Source organism: Callorhinus ursinus, unplaced genomic scaffold (assembly GCF_003265705.2).
Source record: "Callorhinus ursinus isolate GAN/ISIS: 27379988/994484 unplaced genomic scaffold, GSC_fseal_2.0 scaffold9, whole genome shotgun sequence".
Lineage (NCBI taxonomy): Eukaryota > Metazoa > Chordata > Mammalia > Carnivora > Otariidae > Callorhinus > Callorhinus ursinus.
The window spans coordinates 27,195,381-27,215,353 of NW_027397071.1; the positions used below are offsets into that span (position 1 = coordinate 27,195,381).

The window sequence follows — 19,973 nt, forward strand, 5'->3', positions numbered from 1 at the left end:
TCCAGGCCAGGTGGCTTTCCCTTGGGGGTGGGAGGGAAGCAAGGGGTCTTAGCATGCAGATTACTTCGTCTTTCTTTGAGGGATGCGAGGGGCCCATGTGGTAGACTCTTTGGTACTAATTGAAAAATTCCTGGTTGACTGGTTAAGACTACATTTCTGGGGGAAGTTGAAAGTGCAATTAGATTAAGTATTAAACTCCAGTTTGGGAATTTGGTCTAAGTGACATCATTTTGGGCTTGTGGTTCTATTTTTAACAATTCTTGTTTCTTAAAGTAACTGAGAGATGTGATCAAAATTTAAGGCATTACAAAAATACTATATCCAGCTAGGCTGTCATTGAAAATTGAAGGAGAGATAAAAAGCTTCCAGGACAAAGAAAAACTAAAAGAATTTGCAAACACCAAACCACCTCTATAAGAAATATTGAGGGCGCCTGGGTGGCTCAGTTGGTTAAGCGACTGCCTTCAGCTCAGGTCATGATCCTGGAGTCCCGGGATCAAGTCCCACATCGGGCTCCCTGCTCAGCAGGGAGTCTGCTTCTCCCTCTGACCCTCTTCCCTCTCGTGCTATCACTCATTCTCTCTCTCTCAAATAAATAAATAAAATCTTTAAAAAAAAAAAAAAGAAATATTGAAATGGGTCCTCTAAGCAAATAGTTAGCCTAAAAGTAACATAGACCAGAAAGGAATAGAGACAATATAAAGTCTCTTACAGGCAATACAATGGCACTAAATTCTTATCTTTCAATAGTTACCCTGAATGTAAATGGGCTAAATGCCCCAATCAAAAGACACAGGGAATCAGATTGGATAAAAAAAAACAAGACCCATCGATGTGCTGCCTGCAAGAGACTTATTTTAGACCCAAAGACACCTCCAGATTGAAAGTGAGGGGATGGAAAACCATTTACCATGCTAATAAACATCAAAAGACAGCTGGGGTGGCAATCCTTATATCAGACAAATTAGATTTTAAACCGAAAACTGTAATAAGAGATGAGGAAGGACACTATATCCTACTTAAAGGGTCTATCCAACAAGAAGATCTAACAATTGTAAATATCTATGCTCCTAACATGGGAGCAGCCAATTATATAAGCCAATTAATAACAAAATCAAAGAAACACATCGACAACAATACAATAATAATAGGGGACTTTAACACCCCCCTCACTGAAATGGACAGATCACCTAAGCAAAAGATCAACAAGGAAATAAAGGCTTTAAATGACACACTGGACCAAATGGACCTCACAGACATATTCAGAACATTCCATCCGCAAGCAACAGAATACACATTCTTCTCTAGTGCCCGTGGAACATTCTCCAGAATGGATCACATCCTAGGTCACAAATCAGGTCTCAACTGGTACCAAATGATTGAAATCATTCCCTGCATATTTTCGGACCACAATGCTTTGAAAGTAGAACTCAATCACAAGAGGAAAGTCGGAAAGAACTCAAATACATGGAGGCTAAAGAGCATCCTACTAAAGAATGAATGGGTCAACCAGGAAATTAAAGAAGAATTAAAAAAATTCATGGAAACCAATGAAAATGAAAACACAACTGTTCAAAATCTTTGGGATGCAGCAAAGTCGGTCCTAGGAAGAAAGTTTATAGCAATACAAGCCTTTCTCAAGAAACAAGAACGGTCTCAAATACACAACCTAACCCTACACCTAAAGGAACTGGAGAAAAAATAGCAAATAAAGCCTAAACCCAGCAGGAGAAGAGAAATACTAAAGATCAGAGCAGAAATCAATGAAATAGAAACCAAAAGAACAGATCAACAAAACTAGGAGCTAGTCCTTTGAAAGAATTAATAAGACTATAAACCCCTGGCCAGACTTACCAAAAAGAAAAGAGAAATGACCCAAATAAATAAAATCATGAATGAAAGAGGAGAGATCACAACCAACACCAAAGAAATACAAACAATTATAACAACATATTATGAGCAATTATATGCCAGCAAATTAGGTAATCTGGAAGAAATGGATACATTCCTAGAGAGGTATCAACTATCAAAACTGAACCAGGAAGAAATAGAAAACCTGAACAGACCCATAACCACTAAGGAAATTGAAACAGTAATCAAAAATCTCCCAACAAACAGCCCAGGGCCAAATGGCTTCCCAGGGGAATTCTACCAAACATTTAAAGAAGAATTAATACCTATTCTTCTGAAACTGTTCCAAAAAATAGAAATGGAAGGAAAACTTCCAAACTCATTTTATGAGACTAGCATTACCTTGATCCCAAAATCAGACAAAGACCCCATCAAAAAGGAGAATTACAGACCAATATCCCTGATGAACATGGATGCAAAAATACTCACCGAAATACTAGCCAATAAGATCCAACAGTACATTAAAATGATTATTCACCATGACCAAGTGGGATTTATCCCTGGGCTGCAAGTTTGGTTCAACATCCGCAAATCAGTGTGATACAATACATTAATAAAAGAAAGAACAAGAACAATATGATCCTCTCAATAGATGAAGAAAAAGCATTAGACAAAGTACAGCATCTTTCTTGATTAAAACTCTTCAGAGTGTAGGGATAGAGGGATACATACCTCAATATCATAAAAGCCATCTATGAAAAACCCACAGCGAATATCATTCTCAATGGGGAAAAACTAAGAGCTTTCCCCCTAAGGTCAGGAACACGGCAGGGATGTCCACTATCACCACTGCTATTCAACATAGTATTAGAAGTCCTAGCCACAGCAATCAGACAACAAAAAGAAATAAAAGGCATCCAAATCAGCAAAGAAGAAGTCAAACTCTCAGTGTTTGCAGATGATATGATACTTTGTGTGGAAAACCCAAAAGACTCCACCCCAAAACTGCTAGAACTCATACAGGAATTCAGTAAAGCAGCAGGATATAAAATCAATGCACAGAAATCAGTGGCATTTCTATACACCAACAATAAGACAGAAGAAAGAGAAATTACGGAGTCAATCCCATTTACAATTGCACCCAAAACCATAAGATACCTAGGAATAAATCTAACCAAAGACGTAAAGAATCTGTACTCAGAAAACTATAGAATACTCATGAAAGAAATTGAGGAAGACACAAAGAAATGGAAAAACCTTCCATGCTTATGGATTGGAGGAACAAATATTGTGAAAATGTCTATGCTACCTAGAGCAATCTACACATTTAATGCAATCCCTATTAAATACCATCCACTTTTTTTCAAAGAAATGGAACAAATAATCCTAAAATTTATATGTAGCCAGAAAAGACCCCAAATAGCCAGAGGAATGTTGAAAAAGAAAAGCAAAGCTGGTGGCATCACAATTCCAGACTTCAAGTTCTACTACAAAGCTGTAATCATCAAGACAGTATGGTGGCACAAAAACAAACAGATAAATCAATGGAACAGAATAGAGAGCCCAGAAATGGACCCTCAACTCTATGGTCAACTAATCTTTGACAAAACAGGAAAGAATGTCCAATGGACAAAAGACAGTCTCTTCAAATGGTGTTGGGAAAATTGGACAGCCACATGCAGAAGAATGAAAGTGGACCACACACAAAAATAGACTCAAAATGGTTGAAAGACCTAAATGTGAGACAGGAATCCATCAAAATCCTTGAGGAGAACACAGGCAGCAACCTCTTCGACCTCAGCCGCAGCAATTTCTTCCTAGACACATCACCAAAGGCAAGGGAAGCAAGGGCAAAAATGAACTACTGGGACTTCATCAAGATAAGGCTTTTGCACGGCCAAAGAAACAGTCAACAAAACCAAAAGACAACCGACAGAATGAGAGAAGATATTTGCAAATGACCTATCAGATAAAGGGCTAGTATCCAAAATCTATAAAGAATTTATCAAACTCAACACCCAAAGAACACATAATCCAATCAAGAAATGGGCAGAAGACATGAACAGACATTTTTCCAAAGAAGACATCCAAATGGCTAACAGACACATGAAAGAGTGCTCAACATCACTCAACATCATGGAATTCCAAATCAAAACCTCAATGAGATACCACCTCACACCAGTGAGAATGGCTAAAATTAACAAGTCAGGAAACAACAGATGTTGGCAAGGATGCAGAGAAAGGGGAACCCTCCTACACTGTTGGTGGCAATGCAAGCTGGTGCAGCCACTCTGGAAAACAGTATGGAATGTCCTCAAAAAGTTGAAAATAGAGGTACCCTATGACCCAGCAATTGCACTACTGGATATTTACCCCATAGATACAAATGCAGTGATCTGAAGGGGTACGTGCACCCAATGTTTATAGCAGCAATGTCCACAATAGCCAAACTATGAAAAGAGCCTAGACGTCCATCAACAGATGAATGGATAAAGAAGAGGTGGTATGTATATATAATGGAATATTTTGCAGCCATCAAAAAAAAACACCCCAAAATCTTGCCATTTGCAACGATGTGGATGGAACTAGAGGATATTATGCTTAGTGAAATAAGTTAATCAGAGAAAGACAAGTATCATATAAGCTCACTGATATGAGGAATTCTTAATCTCAGGAAACAAACTGAGGGTTGCTGGAATGGTGGGGGTGGAAGGGATGGGGTGGCTGGGTGATAGACATCAGGGAGGGTATGTGCTATGGTGAGCACTGTGAATTGTGTAAGCCTGATGAATCACAGACCTGTACCTCTGAAACAAATAATACATTATATGTTAAAAGAAGATAGTAGGAAGGGAAAAATGAAGGGGGGGAGTTTGGAGGGGGAGATAAACTATGAGAGACTATGGACTGAGAAACAAACTGAGGGTTTTAGAGGGGTGGGGGGTGGGGGGGATGGATTAGCCCAGTGATGGGTATTAAGGAGGGCCCGTATTGAATGGAGCACTGGGTGTTATACACAAACAATGAATCATGGAACACTACATCAAAAACTGATGATGTACTGTATGGGTACAACATAACATAATAAAAAAAATTATTAAAAAAAAATTTAAGGCATTAGCACCACTCAACTACCACTCTGAAATTCACAGTTTTTGTTGTTTCTTTGTGTGGTACCTATAGGTTATGATATTCCTGCTTAACCTCTTGATATTCACAGGTCACAACCTTCAGTTTACATTCGTTAAGTTGGTTATTTTCTTCATTCCTTAGATGGTCCACTCATTTGCTTGGTGGTTAGCAACTGCAAACATGCATGCATTTAAAGCTTTTGAAAGAATACAACACATCAGGGAGATTATTATAATTACTATAAGGAGGATAATTCCCAATGTTTGGAGTGCACTTTGAAGCCGTGGTCCCAAGACCCAAACCAATCAAAATCAAATAAGTCAAAGAAAGACCCCATGGAAGAAGTCACTTCTTTCTGTGGTCTCACGTAATTTAGTTTCAACTTCCCAGACATGCTAATCCAGACCCAGCAGGTGATGTTGGCCTCAGCACAGATGATGAAGTTTTAGAATATATGTGAGGTTCGGTGGAGACCCCATTTCCTTCTGCCTCAGCCTCCCTCAATTTCATGTAGGGGAGAGTGATATTAAGGCTTCAGGAAACTGAATTATGGGTCTCTGGAAGTTAGGTTATTGATAAGAAAGCTTCTTCCTTGTAAATCACTAGGATATTTGTAAACTGAGGGAGACTCCTGTCCTGCAGGACTGTGATCTCTATCAGTTAACCATTTGTTTTTCCTTTAGGGAAAACTCCTCAAGAGTGCCTGAGGAATGTCACATATATCCCATGGTGGGGGGTGGTGGTGGTAGGGTGTCAGCTTCTGCTTTGTCAGCTAGCCTTCTGCTCCCTCATCACAGACACCTCCTTGTTCAGCTAAAAGATAATCAAGAGCTGTTCTATTATGAAGGACAACTTTTGCCAGAGTGGCTCAAGATCTTTGTTGGGCACCAATGCCATTAGCAACAGATTCTGCATTTTCTTCAAAAGTGTGGGAGAGGTTTCTGATCACATCTTGTTTTCCTAACCAGGAAAGCATGGCCCTCCCAAAAAGAAGCAAATCCTGAATCCTGAATGCCTCCTGGTAGGTTTTTTTTATCTCAATGATATAAATTCAGGGGAGTCAACCAATGAGATATCTTAGTTTGCTTGTGAAAAACTGGAGATACAATTAACTTAAGAGTCATTGCCCAGGGGCGACTGGGTGGCTCAGTCAGTTAAGCAGCTGCCTTCGGCTCAGGTCATGATCCCAGGGTCCTGGGATCGAGCCCCACATCAGGCTTCCTGCTTCTCCCTCCCCCTCTGTCTGCCGCTCTGCCTACTTACGCTCTCTATCTCTGTTAAATAAAAAAAAAAAGTCATTGCCCAGCTGTGGGCCAACTAGGCATTCATAGGCCCAAGGAGAATGCTAACTGCCACAGACAAAGACACACAAACCATTCCCTTTAGGTGGTGCTATTAATGAATTCATTCACAGGGATTATTGCATTCACCCTTTCAAGCCTGGGGTCAGTTAGGTTTTCACCACCCACCAGAAGAAAATCTCCTAGCCTGAGAGAATGAGTTGTTCTAAATACCCTGCAAAGATGGATGTTGCTGGTGAGATGTCTTGGGGGGGGCGGGGCACATGTAAGCTAGATGATCACAAGAACATGAGGGTGCAGATGTACCAAGATTTACATAAGTAGTTGTGTCTCATTGGATGCGTACACTCATAATGAAGAAAGATGAAAACAAGGCACGGGTTGTTCTGGCTGTAAACATTGAAATCAATGGGAGACTTCTAGGGGAGTCAGTTGTAGTTTGCATTGACACTAGGAAAAGAAGAGAATTTAGTCACAGGGAGGACCAGGGGTTCTCTAGCATCATGGACAGATTGGAATCTTTGATGACAAACCTAGCAATCTGAAGGGTGACCCAACCACCACCCCCAGCAACAGCCTGGGAGAGATGCATGAAGGTGTTCTTTCCAGGCGAATGCCAAAGGAAAGAAAGAGGAGAAAAAAAGATTTCATGTTGAAGTATGAAGTCTTGATCTGGCATCTTGGGCAGAGTCAGTTCACCTTGATGTGAACTACTTGTCTTCCCTTTTCGATTTGACTTAGAGGTCTCCAGCGTCCGTACAGGACCAGAGGTCAGGTGGGGCCATCCTTAGCTGTGAGATGTGTATGCAAGGCTCAGTGCCCTCTAGTTTTGCAACAACATCAGTGGTCAGGAACATTTGGTAAGGTCCTTTCCAATGGGGCTTGAAAGCCGCTTCCCCCCCCCACCCCAGTCGTGCTTCCAAAATACCCAATCACCGGGCTCCAGACTGACCAACAGGATCCTTTGAACTGGGGTCAGAGAAAGCTTCTTTAACCTGTTGATGGTAGGCTTTAGCGTTAGACATTAAAAGCTTACAGTAGCTGGTCATACTGGCTTGAGGGCAGAAGGGATCCTACTGGCAGGGGATCAGCAGAAAGTTGCGTGTGAACAGACTTTGGCCTACCAGTGACCATCTGGTATGGAGTGAGTGTATGTTTCCCAAGGGTGATATTGTGAGTTATCAACAGAGCTAGCAGCAGCATCTTAGGCCAAGGGAATCCAGGAGTTTCAGTAAGCTTAGAGATTTTAGGTTGGAAAATTCCATTCGTTCTTTCAACTTTGCCAATGATTGAGGGTAATAGGGACAGTGATGATTCTGAGGTGTTTGTAAGGCCTTTATTAAAGCTTGTATGATTTTCCCAGTGAAGTGGGTACCTTGATTACTAGAAATTATGGAAGGTATACCCAAGTGGGAAACATGTTTTCTAACAGTTTCTGTGCCACGGTGAGGGCATTAGCCTTGCAGCAGGGAAAAACTTTAGCCAGCTGGAAAACATACAAACAATAACAGAAACACATTGATAATCCAAGAATGGTGGCAAATGAATAAAGTCCAGTGGCAGGTTTTCAAAAGGTCCAGAGGGAGGAGGTTTGAGGTGTCTGGGAACAAAAATAGGTTTTCCAGAACTATGGACCTGATAGGTTAGACACTGACAGTAAACTGTTTTTTTTTCAGTCTTGTAGAAGTCTCCCCTAGTGGGAGACTTTATTTATAATTTGAGTTATTTTAAACACACCATGGTGGGTGAAGGAATGTAAAGATCAAAAAATAGAATTTGCCAAGGGGTTGGAAAGAACCAAGGGGCCATCTTGGGCTTCCCATATCCCTGGCTGTTCATTGAAATTACAGCCATTATTACAGCCCATCCTAATTTTTCTGATTCAGGAGCAGACTGTTGCCACATCACAAGGACATTAAGATGGCAAGTCTGGCAACAAGAGGTCAGTTTTTGTGGAAGCAGAATGGACTTTACCCACATGTGCCCCAACCTTTACAAATTCTCTTGCTGCTGCCTTCGCATGAAAGTCAGCTGGGGCATTTCCCTGATAGTCAGGCTTAGTCCTTTTAGTGTGTATATTTGAGGACAGCAACTTCAGAAGATAGAAGAGCAGTGAGGTCATGTACTTGTCCATTTTTGATTGGGGTCCCAGTGGACATGAGAAAACCCTTTGTTTCCATAACATTCCAAATTCATGGACGACCCCCATGGCGTATCGGCCAGCATATAAATATTACCAATTTGCCCTTTTGATAGCCAGCACAGTCTGGTGAGGGTGTGGAGCTCTGCTTGTTGGGCCGTTTTCGCTTGTGGGAGATTTCCCTTTCCAGGCAGTTCATATTGGGCGGGTAACAGCGAAACCAGCCTGGAAATTTCCTTTTACATTTTTACAGTATGACCCATCCATAAACAAAATTAGATCAGAATTAGTCAAAGGGGTATGCCTTGAATCGGGGTGTGGTGTCATGAATTGGGATGCTAGTACCCTCCCAGTCGTGGGGCTCACCTTCATCAGGCAGGGGTAATAATGTGGCAGGATTAAGAATGTTACAACAGATGAAGATTGGTGGCAAAGGCAGAAGGACTTCATGAAACTAGTCCACTTGCAGAGAAAGGTTAAGTTAATCCAGAGTTAAGGCAGCTTTACATCACTTCCAAAAGGTGAGCTCTGCCGAAGCTTCTAGCGACTAAAGCTGAAGCTGTCGGTGGGGATAGGTGGGAGCACCTGAAATCAAGTTGCATGGGATAATAGCACCGTTGTTTGTCGTGTTCTCACATGAACATCCCCAGGGCTTGGTTATCTTTTCCATGTATAAATAAGGCAAAAGGTTGTGACTAGTTCGTTAACCCTAGGGCAGGTGGCTCTTCTAAGGTTTGTTTCAGTTTTAGAAGGCCTGTTCCTGTGGATCTTCCCAGGGAAAAAGTCTCAGGAACCCAAATTCGAGTAAATCCATAAAGTGGGGAAGCCTATAAAAATTAGGAGCCTGTAGTCTGTGACAGCCAGCTAGACCCAGAAGTCCATGAGGCTGTCACTTTGTCGTAGGCCTCAGGAATTCCTGGATTGGTGTAATCCTTTTTGGAGATAGCTGGATCCCTTCAGCACGTAGATTGTGACCTAAGGAATGAACAATGTCCAGAGATGGTTGTAATTCTCCTTCAGATACCTTATGTCCTTTTTCAGCTAACTGTTGTAGCAAATAAATGGAATCTTGTATGGATGGCTCGTTGGTAACAGCATGACAAGAGATCATCCACATGTTGTAAAAAGGCTGGTTATTTGGGGAACTGGAGGGTACTTATATCTTGGTGGAGCAGGTGGGAGAAATAAGAAGGGGACTCCGTGGACCCTGGCCTCAGAATACAACTTGTCCGGATGTATTGCTGATTATTCTAAGTCAGGGCAAATAGGTCTTGGCCGTCTGTCTCCAGGGATGCTGAAAGAGGCTGAGCAGAGGTCCGCCACCTGAGCCATTTTGAGTCAGGTGGAACTTGGAAGAAAAGGATGTTTGGGAAAGGGGGGGTAACTGTCCTGTTAATAGATCTGGACAAATTGCTATCCCCTCCCAGTAGATTTCCAGACTGGCAAGACCCTCAAGTATTAGAGGGGCAAGTACAGAAATAACTGACTCCTGGATGATTAGGTCTTCTCTTATTGGTTCGAGGCCTTGTGTGGATATTGAGACAATTTAGGAAGAAGTTTAGTTACATCTATAGGAATTTTTATAGGCACTGCACTCTTTATCCTCCCAACGGCAATACTAGAAGTAGCCCATCGAATTTCGGACACCTTGATTAAATTAAGGAACTTTTTTTTTTTTTAAGATTTATTTATTTATTTGACAGATAGCACAAGTAGGCAGAGCGGCTGGCAGAGGCAGAGGGAGAAGCAGGCTCTCCGCCGAGCAGGGAGCCCAATGTGGGGCTCGATCCCAGGACCCTGGGATCATGACCTGAACCGAAGGCAGATGCTTAACCAGCTGAGCCACCTAGGTGCCCCAAATTAAGGAACTTTTTTTAGAAGTTTTCTGTTTCAAGGACAAATAGTAAAGAACATGAAAGATCATCATTAACGTCATTGAAAACTGTTTACATAAAAGTTACCTCTGAGGAAAGGACTATAGTGGGGGCTTGGCTACACTTTATCTGTATCACTTGCTTATTTTTACAACATTTTATTGCTTCTGTAATTTTAAATAAATAATATTTTAAAGATTAAGAAAAGAATTACTGCTATACAGCAAGAAAAGAAAGAAGAGGAACTCAGGATGAAAATCACTATCTGTCCCCTGTTTTAGCACCTAGATCTTAAAGGCTTAGAAACTGGGATATAAATTTGATATTATTCCTTGGTGCCAGAAAGCCAAAGAAAAGAATTAGTAGATTGATGAGCGAAAGATGGAAGAGAAGAAGCAAGGAAGGAAGAACGGAGTCCTTGCTGGTGAGATGTCTCATGGAACACCCACTCCTACTACCTCACCATGTGACCCTTGGTTAGACTAACCTCATTTTAGATTTAGTCATTCAGACTGCAGTTTTGTAGCCCACTGGTTTTCTGCTTTGCTTTCATTAATGATGTGGTGTCTGCTTCTCCTCAAAATAGCCTTCCTAAATAGGATTTCTCGAGGAAGCTATTCTGTATGATGCCATAACGGACGCATGTTACACATTTGTCAAAAGCCAGGGAATTTACAACACTTAGAAGGAACCCTAAGATAAACTGGACTCTGTGTGATAATGTGTCAGCATTGGTTCATCAGTTGTAACAAATGTACCACTCTGATGGGGGATGTTATTGGTGGAGATAGCAAATGGGGGGCTATGGGAACCCTGTACTTTCTACTCAGTTTTGCTGTGAGCCTAAAACTACTCTAAAATATAGGTCTGGGGCACCAGCATGGCTCAGTCGGTTAAGCATCCAGCTCTTGATTTCAGCTCGGGTCTTGGTCTCAGGGTTGTGAGTTTGGGCCCCATATTGAGCTCCATGTTGGGTGTGGAGCCTACTTAAAAAAAAATAGGTCTATTAATTTTTTTTTAAAGCGTCTTCTAAAATTTACATGCCCATCAGAAAAGCACAAAAACATTTCTTTTATAGCAGCTCAAACAAAAACTTTCCCTTCTCCTTCAGTCTGTCCTTCCCTAAAGAAATCACAGCTCTCTTTTTTTGGTGTTAACATACTGTCTATCGTACAGTTAGTACACACCCAAGTCTCTTTACCCTATTTGGTGTAAAGTCACTCATCCTTTTTGTATCTAAGAGAATCTTTTCCATTTTCTAAGTGGACACTAGGTGTTAAGTATATGGTATGTTTTCCAGCATGGATTTAACTTCCTTAATCATCATAGTAATTGCATGGGGTACACATTCATTTTCCTTATTAAAAAGTGAGGAAACTGAGTTTCAGAGAAGTCATGTAACCTGCTACTTCGCACAGCTAGTAGTTTTGATGGTTGATTGCAAAGTAAGATCTGCCTGGCTTGAAAGCTCTTTGTATTAAGCTTGGAAATTTTAATTGAATATAGCCATATACCACAGCTTGGCAGGGCCTCAGATCTAGCTTTATGTATCTTCCTGGTACAGGTTACACAGTAGAAACCCAAGAGCTCTTGCTCAGTCTCAAATCCAAATTTCTAAGAGTTGTCCGGATTAGTTTAGCCTGACTCCGTCCATTCCTACTCTAAATTTAGGGGCTTGGGGGATGGGATTCTATAGTCTAGACAGGCAAAAGGGCTCACCCCTGTGAGTATAGGGGGGTCAGTAAACTCACACAGGATCTTGGCTTGGACCTAGTTTTCAAAGAGAATAAATCAGGCCTTTTTTTTTTTACCTGAGTCCCATTTTTTGGCATTCCAACCGTATATTTATTCTGTCAGCTCCCAGGTTTGTCTTGTTTCCAGTAAACTTGTTTCTCTACAGGTATTGTTGAAAGGGAATTTTCAGAAAAGGGCAAAATCATGACTCATACAAATGTAAAAATGAATATGTATTAAAGACTTTTTATTCATATGAGGGAACAAAACAAGTTATAACCAGTTCAAAGGAAAGTCAAAAAGTATAAATTTATATGTAATAAAGGAATTGAGTTGCAAATGAAGGCAAAACCCATTTTTCCACTGGATGGAGGGAAGTAAATCAAAATTCTAGAACCGGAGTTTGCATGTCTGTCAGTTACCTTCAGTCTGCAAAGGTGCAAAATATGTCGAAGACCAATTTTAGCTCTGCTAGAATTAGCCCTCTAAGGGTGTGCTGTAGCCACTGTGTATTCTCCACTAAAGAACCCATTTTTTTCTGCAACATACTGTTTCTCAGAAAGGATCGAGATTCCTTCCCTTTCACTTACTTGTTTAGTCAACAAATATCAAATAGCTACAGCATATCAGACACAAGTAATTATAAAATGAAACAGCTATATATGTTGCTTAAAAGTTCTGGTTAAATATGTGTGCCTTTGAGTTATAAATTGGATTTTTATATAGTTTTCCCCTTGTATATCTTAAGTTATAGGTCCCTACTCTATGTTTCCACTTCTGAGTTTTACTTTTGGTTCTTCTACCACTGCAGGAATATTCTGTGCCATCTAGTGGCAAAAGACTGATTTGTCTGGTTTTTTGGAATGTATGTATAGTCATAACTTGGAAGACATCAAAATCTATGAGTTAACTGTTAATGGCTGCTTGCCTGAGGAGCATTTTGTCCAAAGAGAGAGAGAAGACATGATTTCAGAATGCTCTGGAACCTTATTTTTTAAATTATTTTTATCATTTTTTAATAGGTCTCTGTTTTTTAGAGCTTTATAGGTAGCTTCAGAGCAAAACTGAGCAGGAACTAGAGAATTCCCATATATTCCCTGCCCTCCCACACACATAGCCTCCCTTTGTATTGTATCCACCACCACAGTGATGCATTTGTTCCAGTCGATGAACCTGCATTGACACATCGTTACCCAATGTCCATAGTTTATATTAGGGTTCACTCCTAGTATTATTGTACATTCTATGGATTTTTGACAATGTATAATGACACAAATGCACCTTTATGGTATCTTGCAGAATACTTTTAGTCTTAGAAATCCTGTCTTCTGCCTGTTTATCCCTCTTTCCCTCTCCCAAGCCCTGGAAACCATTGATCTTTTTACTGTCTTCATGATTTTAGCTTTAAGGTTCCCCCATGTGTTGTCTCTTTGCTGAATAGCTCATTTTTATTTTTTTTAGCACTGAATAATATTCTGTTGTCTGGTTGTATCACAGTTTATCCATTCACTTAATGAAGGATATCTTGGTTGCTTCCAAGTTCTGGCAATTATAAATAAAGCTGCTATAGATATTCACACAGGATTTTTTATGAACATAATTTTCCACTCCTTTGTGTAAATACCAAGGAGAGTGATTGCTGGATTATATAGAAATAGTATCTTTAGTTTTATAAGACACTACTCTGGCAGCTTTTTAAAATCAGCTTTATCAATACAATAAACAACATCCATTTAGAATGTAAAACTCACTGATTATTTAAAGATATTTGTATTATGAAACCATTGCTAAAATCAACATACAGAACATGCTCATCACCCCTAAAAGATCCTCACATTCCTTTGCAGTCCATCCTTCACTCTTGATTTGCTCTGGCTCCATAGATTAATTTGCTTTTTAAAAAATTATTATTTTAGGGTTATGTGGGTAGCTCAGTCAGTTAAGCCTCTGACTCTTGATTTTGGCTCGAATTATGATGTCAGGGTTATGAAATCGAGTGCTGCGTCCAGCTATGCCCTGAGCATAGAGCTTAAGACTCTCTCTCTCTCCCTCTGCCCCTCCCACACCCACTCACACACACATTCTCTAAATAAATAAATAAATTTTAAAAGTCTATAAATTATTATATTAATTGGATTGTATAGAATGTACCATTTTATCATTTTTTCACATGCATAATGATTTTTAAATTTATGCATGTTGTGATGTATCAGTAGTTCATTCCTTTTTATTTCTGAATAATATGCCATTATATGGATCTACCATCATTTGTTTACCCCTTTACCTGTTAATGGACTTATAGATTGTTTCCAATGTTTTGCTATTGTGAATAAAACTATTATGAACATTTGTGTACAAGTCATTGTGTAGCCATATGTTTTCATTTCTCTTAATACCTGACAGCGGAATGGTTAGGTTGTATGCTACATTTATGTTTAATTTTTAAGCTAAGCAGCTTTCCACAGTCGTCGTACCATTTTACATTCCCACTAGGGTTGTATGAGTTCTAGCTACTCCGCATCCTTACCAACACTCAGTATCTACAATTTTAGCCATTCTGATGGGTATCTAGTAGTACCGTACTGTGGTTTTATTTTGCATTTTCCTAATGACTAATGACTTTGAAGATCTCTTATGTGCTTTTGGCCATTCTTGTATCTTCTACAAAGTGGCTGTCAAACCTTATTTGCCTTCCTGTTGAGTTGTAAAAGTTCTTTATGTATTCCGAATAATAGTCTTTGTAAGATATGTGTTGTAATACTTTCTCCCATTCTGTGGCTCACCTGGTAACTATTTAAGATTTGTGAGCCCACTGAATGATATTGTAGGGGAGGAAAAATATAACTCTTATCATCCACCCTCCTAGGTTTTCTGACTGAGACCCTGCAAATTAGATTTACAAAAGACAGATCAACAAGAGTAAAACAAACATAATTAACATATGCATTGTACATACACACAGAAGAGTTCAGTGATGAATAACTAACTCAAAGGGTGGTTAGAACTTGGGCTTGGATAGCATCTTGAGAAAGAACAGTAAATTTATAGAGAAGTGACAAAACAAAGGAAAAGAGGCTAAGGAATGGAAAATAAGGGTAGTTTTAATTAGGGTTTTTACATAGATTCCTCTGGTGCTATTTCAGCTGATAAAAGTCTAGAATTGTCTCTGGTGATTGTCTTGCCTATCCTGGTAGAGAGGGGAGGGCAGAGAGTTTTTCTTTCATCTGCTTCTTCTCAGTTGCCTTTAGCCCAAAATGGTCCTTATGTCAAAGTGGCATATTTCAGGGTGGCATACTCTCATTTTCTACAAAATCATAATAGATTTCATAGTTTTTTTTAAGTCAAGGAAAAATAATAATAAACGTTTTTTGAGTGTTTACCATGTGCCCCTGCACTATGTGCTTTACATGATGTGCCATTTAATCCTTCTAGCTGTCCTATTTTGTAAATACTATTTTTATCTCCAATTTACAGCTAAGGAAATGTGGATTTGGAAGGGTTTAGTAATTTTCTTTAATTACATTCTTAATGTCTTTAATCACCATCTATATGTTGTCAGGTAGATTATGTTTAATAGTTTCCTATGGCCACTACAGCCATAGGAAATTAAAATTACCACAAACTTGATGGCTTAATAATACAGAAATTTATTCTCAGCTTTGGAGATGAGAATTCAAGATCAAGATCACTGGGCCAAAATGAAGGTTTCAGCAGAGCCACACTCCCTCCAGTAAGGAAATCTGTTCCTTACTTTGTCCAGCTTCTGGTGGCTACTGGTACTCCTTGGCTTATGGTCATGTCAGCCTAATCTTCAAGGCCAGCATCTTCAGATTGCCCTCTGCTCTATCTTCACATGGCCTTTTCCTCTGTATGTGTATAAACTCCTTCTGCTTCCTTTTAAAGATATCTGTGATTATATTTAGGGCCCACCTGGAAAACCCAAAAATAATCAAGACCAACTCAAGACCCTTAATTTAATCACATCTGCAAGGACATAAGGATATATATTGCCATATAAGGCAATAGTCACAATTTCCAAGGGTTAAGATGTGAACATCTTTTGGGAGGTCATTTCTGAGCCTACCACAGTGGGGATTATGGAGAAGATCACATCAAACAGGGGGAAAGAATTTGAATAAAAGCATGGGAGACAGGGGTGCCTCAGCGGCTCAGTCAGTTAAGTGTCTGACTCTTGATTTCAGCTCAGGTCATAATCTCAGGGTCATGGGATTGAGCCCTGTGTTGGGCTCTGCACACTGGGCATGGAGCCTGCTTAAGATTCTCTCTGGGACGCCTGGGTAGCTCAGTTGGTTAGGCATTCGATTCTTGATTTTGGCTCAGGTCGTGATCTTGTGGTCATGAGATCCCCTTTGTTGGGCTCCATGCTCAGCATGGAGTCTGCTTGAGACTCTCTCCATCTGTCCCTCCCCCTGCTCTCTCTCTTGTGTGTGTGCCCTCTTTCTCCTTCTCTCTCTCCTAAAATAAAAAAAAAAAAAAAAAAAAAGGGAAACAGAAACACCATGAGTGTAATTAGAGAATGGCAAGTGGCCCTGAGCTGTTGAATCACTGAATCACTGTATGTGAGGGGATAGCGTGGTAGGAAAGAAAGCTGGAAATAGATTAAGGGCCTTGAATACCAGGTTTGAATTTGAACCACATTCCATAGTTTGAGGAGAGTCGCTGAAGATTTTTAGAGAGAAGTGGTAGCCCATCATCTGTTTTAAGTGCATAGCTCTGTAGCATTGGGTGATAGGTTAGAGGGAGGATGCCCTTGAAATGGGCATTAAAAATGAGGCTAGTTAAAAAGAGGTGGGATTTCATTCATGTGTTCAGAAAATACTTGTAAATACAACCTGCCAAACACCATTTTAGATACCAGAGATACAGCACTGAACAAGATAAGTCCTTGTTGTCTGAGGTTTTCATTTTAGTGAGCAAGATAGATAATTAAGAAATAATAATTTCAAATGGTGAACGTCATAAGAAAATTAAATAGAGAAACATGCTAAAATTTTTGGTGGGGCTGGTAGGAGAGAGCGATGAGTAATATTAAGGCATATGGTTTTAGAAGCCCTCTCTGAGGAGGGTATATTTTAATATTTGTGTGTGTGTGTGTGTGTGTGTGCGTGTGTGTGTGTTTAACCATACAAATATTTATTTATATAGTAGGGAAAACTCATTTTCATCTCCTCCAAGGCACCATGAGTTCCGACCACATGTACACACACACACACGCATGCGCGCACACACACACACACACACACACACAGATGCCTTGCTACACACCAGTTTCCAAGTGGAGGAGGCAGCCATTGCTGCTCTAGCATTCACCCAAGGAAACAAAGGCAGGGCGAGATGAGGTGGAGAGGAGAATCTGGGCCTAAAAGAAGGGCATTCCAGCAGAGCACACAGCAATTACAAAGGCTTTTATATCAGCAACTTTGCTGCAGTACCAGAACCCACAAAATCTTACCTTCTTGGGTCACTAAACTTTCATTCTCACCCATTTTTATGTAGGCTACAAATCAGTAGTGGCTTTGCTCCAGGTTGTAGCTCCATTCTGTGTCTTTTTATTCCAGGATTGAGGCTAAAGGAGTAGCCCCTCTCTGAGACAGGGTCTTCTCATAGTAGAGAAGTATGAGTATGAGCCGTAACCATGCAAAAGCATTTGCAGCTACTTAGATATAGTATAGGTCACATCCACTCACACTCCATTGACCAGAGCAAATCACATGGCCAATCTCAGAGTCACTCCTGAAATGGAGAGGTGAATAACTATATAGAGTAATATAATATATAATAGAAACAAGCCAGGTGTGTTTAAGGTATAGAAAGAAGAAGGGCTCAGTGAGAATAGAGAATCTTGGTTTGTTTTGCTCACTGATCTATCCCACACCGAAGAATACCTTGTGCACAATACATATTCAATAAATATTCATTGCATGAATGAATGAAATCCAGTGTAGTTAGAATGTAAAGGAGACATGAGATTGCAGTCACTAACAATGTATCAGTCGGCGTATAAGAGGAAACTTAACTTCACCCCTGCCTTAGAATTTGGTTCTATAGCCAGCTCTTTCCCCTGGCTCTCTGTTCCAACAGTAGAAGCTTCAGCTCCGTATCTTTAGCTCTGCTACAGATTCCCTATGAACTTCCCATTTAGATGGACTGCCTTAGCCTGAAACCCCTCCCTCCTTTCAAGAACATCATCAACTCCTATTTCTCCAGAAAATGCTCTTTTCCCCATTCCACCTATGTTTTTCAATAGAAGCTGATGTGTTATAGAGGTACTCTGCAGGGGTAGTGACAGGTTCTGGCTCAGGGAGCACACCTGGAAGAACCAAGGGATTGTGGAGTCAGGTCTGTACCATTACTTGATCAGGTAGTGAGCACGTTAAAAAGACATCCAAAAAAGAGGCATCAACGTTCAACTATGTCTCTACACCTCTCATGATCTTGCTCTACACTGCTTTTGCTAATGTTTTTTCATCATGATCTTAACAACCATACTTATATAGTACTTTTTAAATTGTTGGGGAAATGCTACAGTTTATTAGCCAAGGCTAGGCCATTCAGAGCCCTTCTTTAGAGTTTTCAAAATTGGAGTAGAGAAAACAACTCTCAGTCCCTCTGGTGGTGAAACTGGGAGGTGTGACTGTGTTTTTGTCTCCTGTGGAGAAAAGCAGACTGAGATTGGATAGAAATGTGGATGAAGCAGAGCCCTGGTGAGGTTCAGTTTTCTGGCTTCAGTTACCTGTAAGCCTGGCCACACTTCTTTCCTTATCATAGTGACACGAACTTTCTAATAAATTCCCCTTTTTGCTGAAACTGTTTTTGATTGAGTTTCTGTCTGTGCAGCAAAGAGAGCTGAGTAATATAGCTACTATGCACTGATGTGTTTCTCAGCCTCAAAGCTAGGAAAGAATATAACAAAGTTTCTGCTTAGTCAGTTTAGGGAACAATCAACTTTACAGCAAACTCAAACTGGTAAAGTGTCAATAAATTATGCAATTTATTATGTAATAAATTATGCAATTATGTTCAAAATTTCTTTTTATTTTTTTTAAAGATTTATTTATTTTAGAGAGAGAGAGAAAGAGCACCAGAGAGCAAGCACGGGGAGGAGCAGAGGGAGAGGGAGAGAGAAACCTTAGCAGACTCCTCATGGAGCTTGGAGCCTGATGTGGGGCTTGATCTCACAACCCCATAGATCATGACCCAGCTGAAACCAAGAGTTGGACATCTAACCGACTGTACCACCCAGGGGCCTGCAAAATTTCTTTTTAAAATAGATCTGTATTAAAAAAAAAAAACAGGGGTGCCTGGATGACTCAGTTAAGCATCTGCCTTCAGCTCAGGTCATGATCTCAGGGTTCTGGGATTGAGCCCCACATCCAGCTCCCTGCTTGCAGGGAACCTGCCTATCCCTCTCCTCCTTACTGGTGCTCTCTCTCGCTATCTGTCTCTTTCTCTCTCCAATCAATAATATTTAAAAAATATTTTTAAAAAAGACATTTAGGAAGTAAGTGCTGAGGAATGAAGGGAAATAATACTAAGTGTCATCACTGTGGTTGCTGGAACATCAAATTTTATACCTTACATTTTCCATAAAAGTAAATAAAAAGTTGTGTGTTTAGTTAGTTTGCTGGAACTAGATCACTATATATTGATGATATTTCATCTGTGTTATAGTAGAGCATTCCCCTCCACATCAAACTTTAAAACTGAAGGAAACAGAATAGGAACCCTGTAATTAAATGCACAGTAGAAACACACTACCTATAATTGCAAAACATTGGGAATAACAAATGCCCAAACGATAGGGAATGAATGAGTAAAGAACCTGAAATAATATCTGCTAATCAAAAGTGAAAATTTTATGACTGAGAAAATTTATAAATGTTTAAGATACTCTCTTAAAAGAAAAGGCAAATATTTTAA

At 40.0% G+C, this 19,973-nt stretch overlaps 1 protein-coding gene across 4 annotated transcripts in view; it reads left to right on the top strand.

The window, feature by feature from the left end:
- The window catches only part of KYAT3 (kynurenine aminotransferase 3), a 63,339-nt gene that overhangs the window by 7,062 nt on the left and 36,304 nt on the right, over positions 1–19,973 (top strand). The window contains exon 2 of one of the 4 annotated variants that reach the window (XM_025872136.2): positions 5,952–6,004. The exons of the other annotated variants lie outside the window; for them this stretch is intronic. The gene's annotated coding sequence lies outside the window, so the exon portion shown is untranslated. The remainder of the gene's footprint in view (positions 1–5,951; positions 6,005–19,973) is intronic. 4 annotated transcript variants of the gene reach the window in all.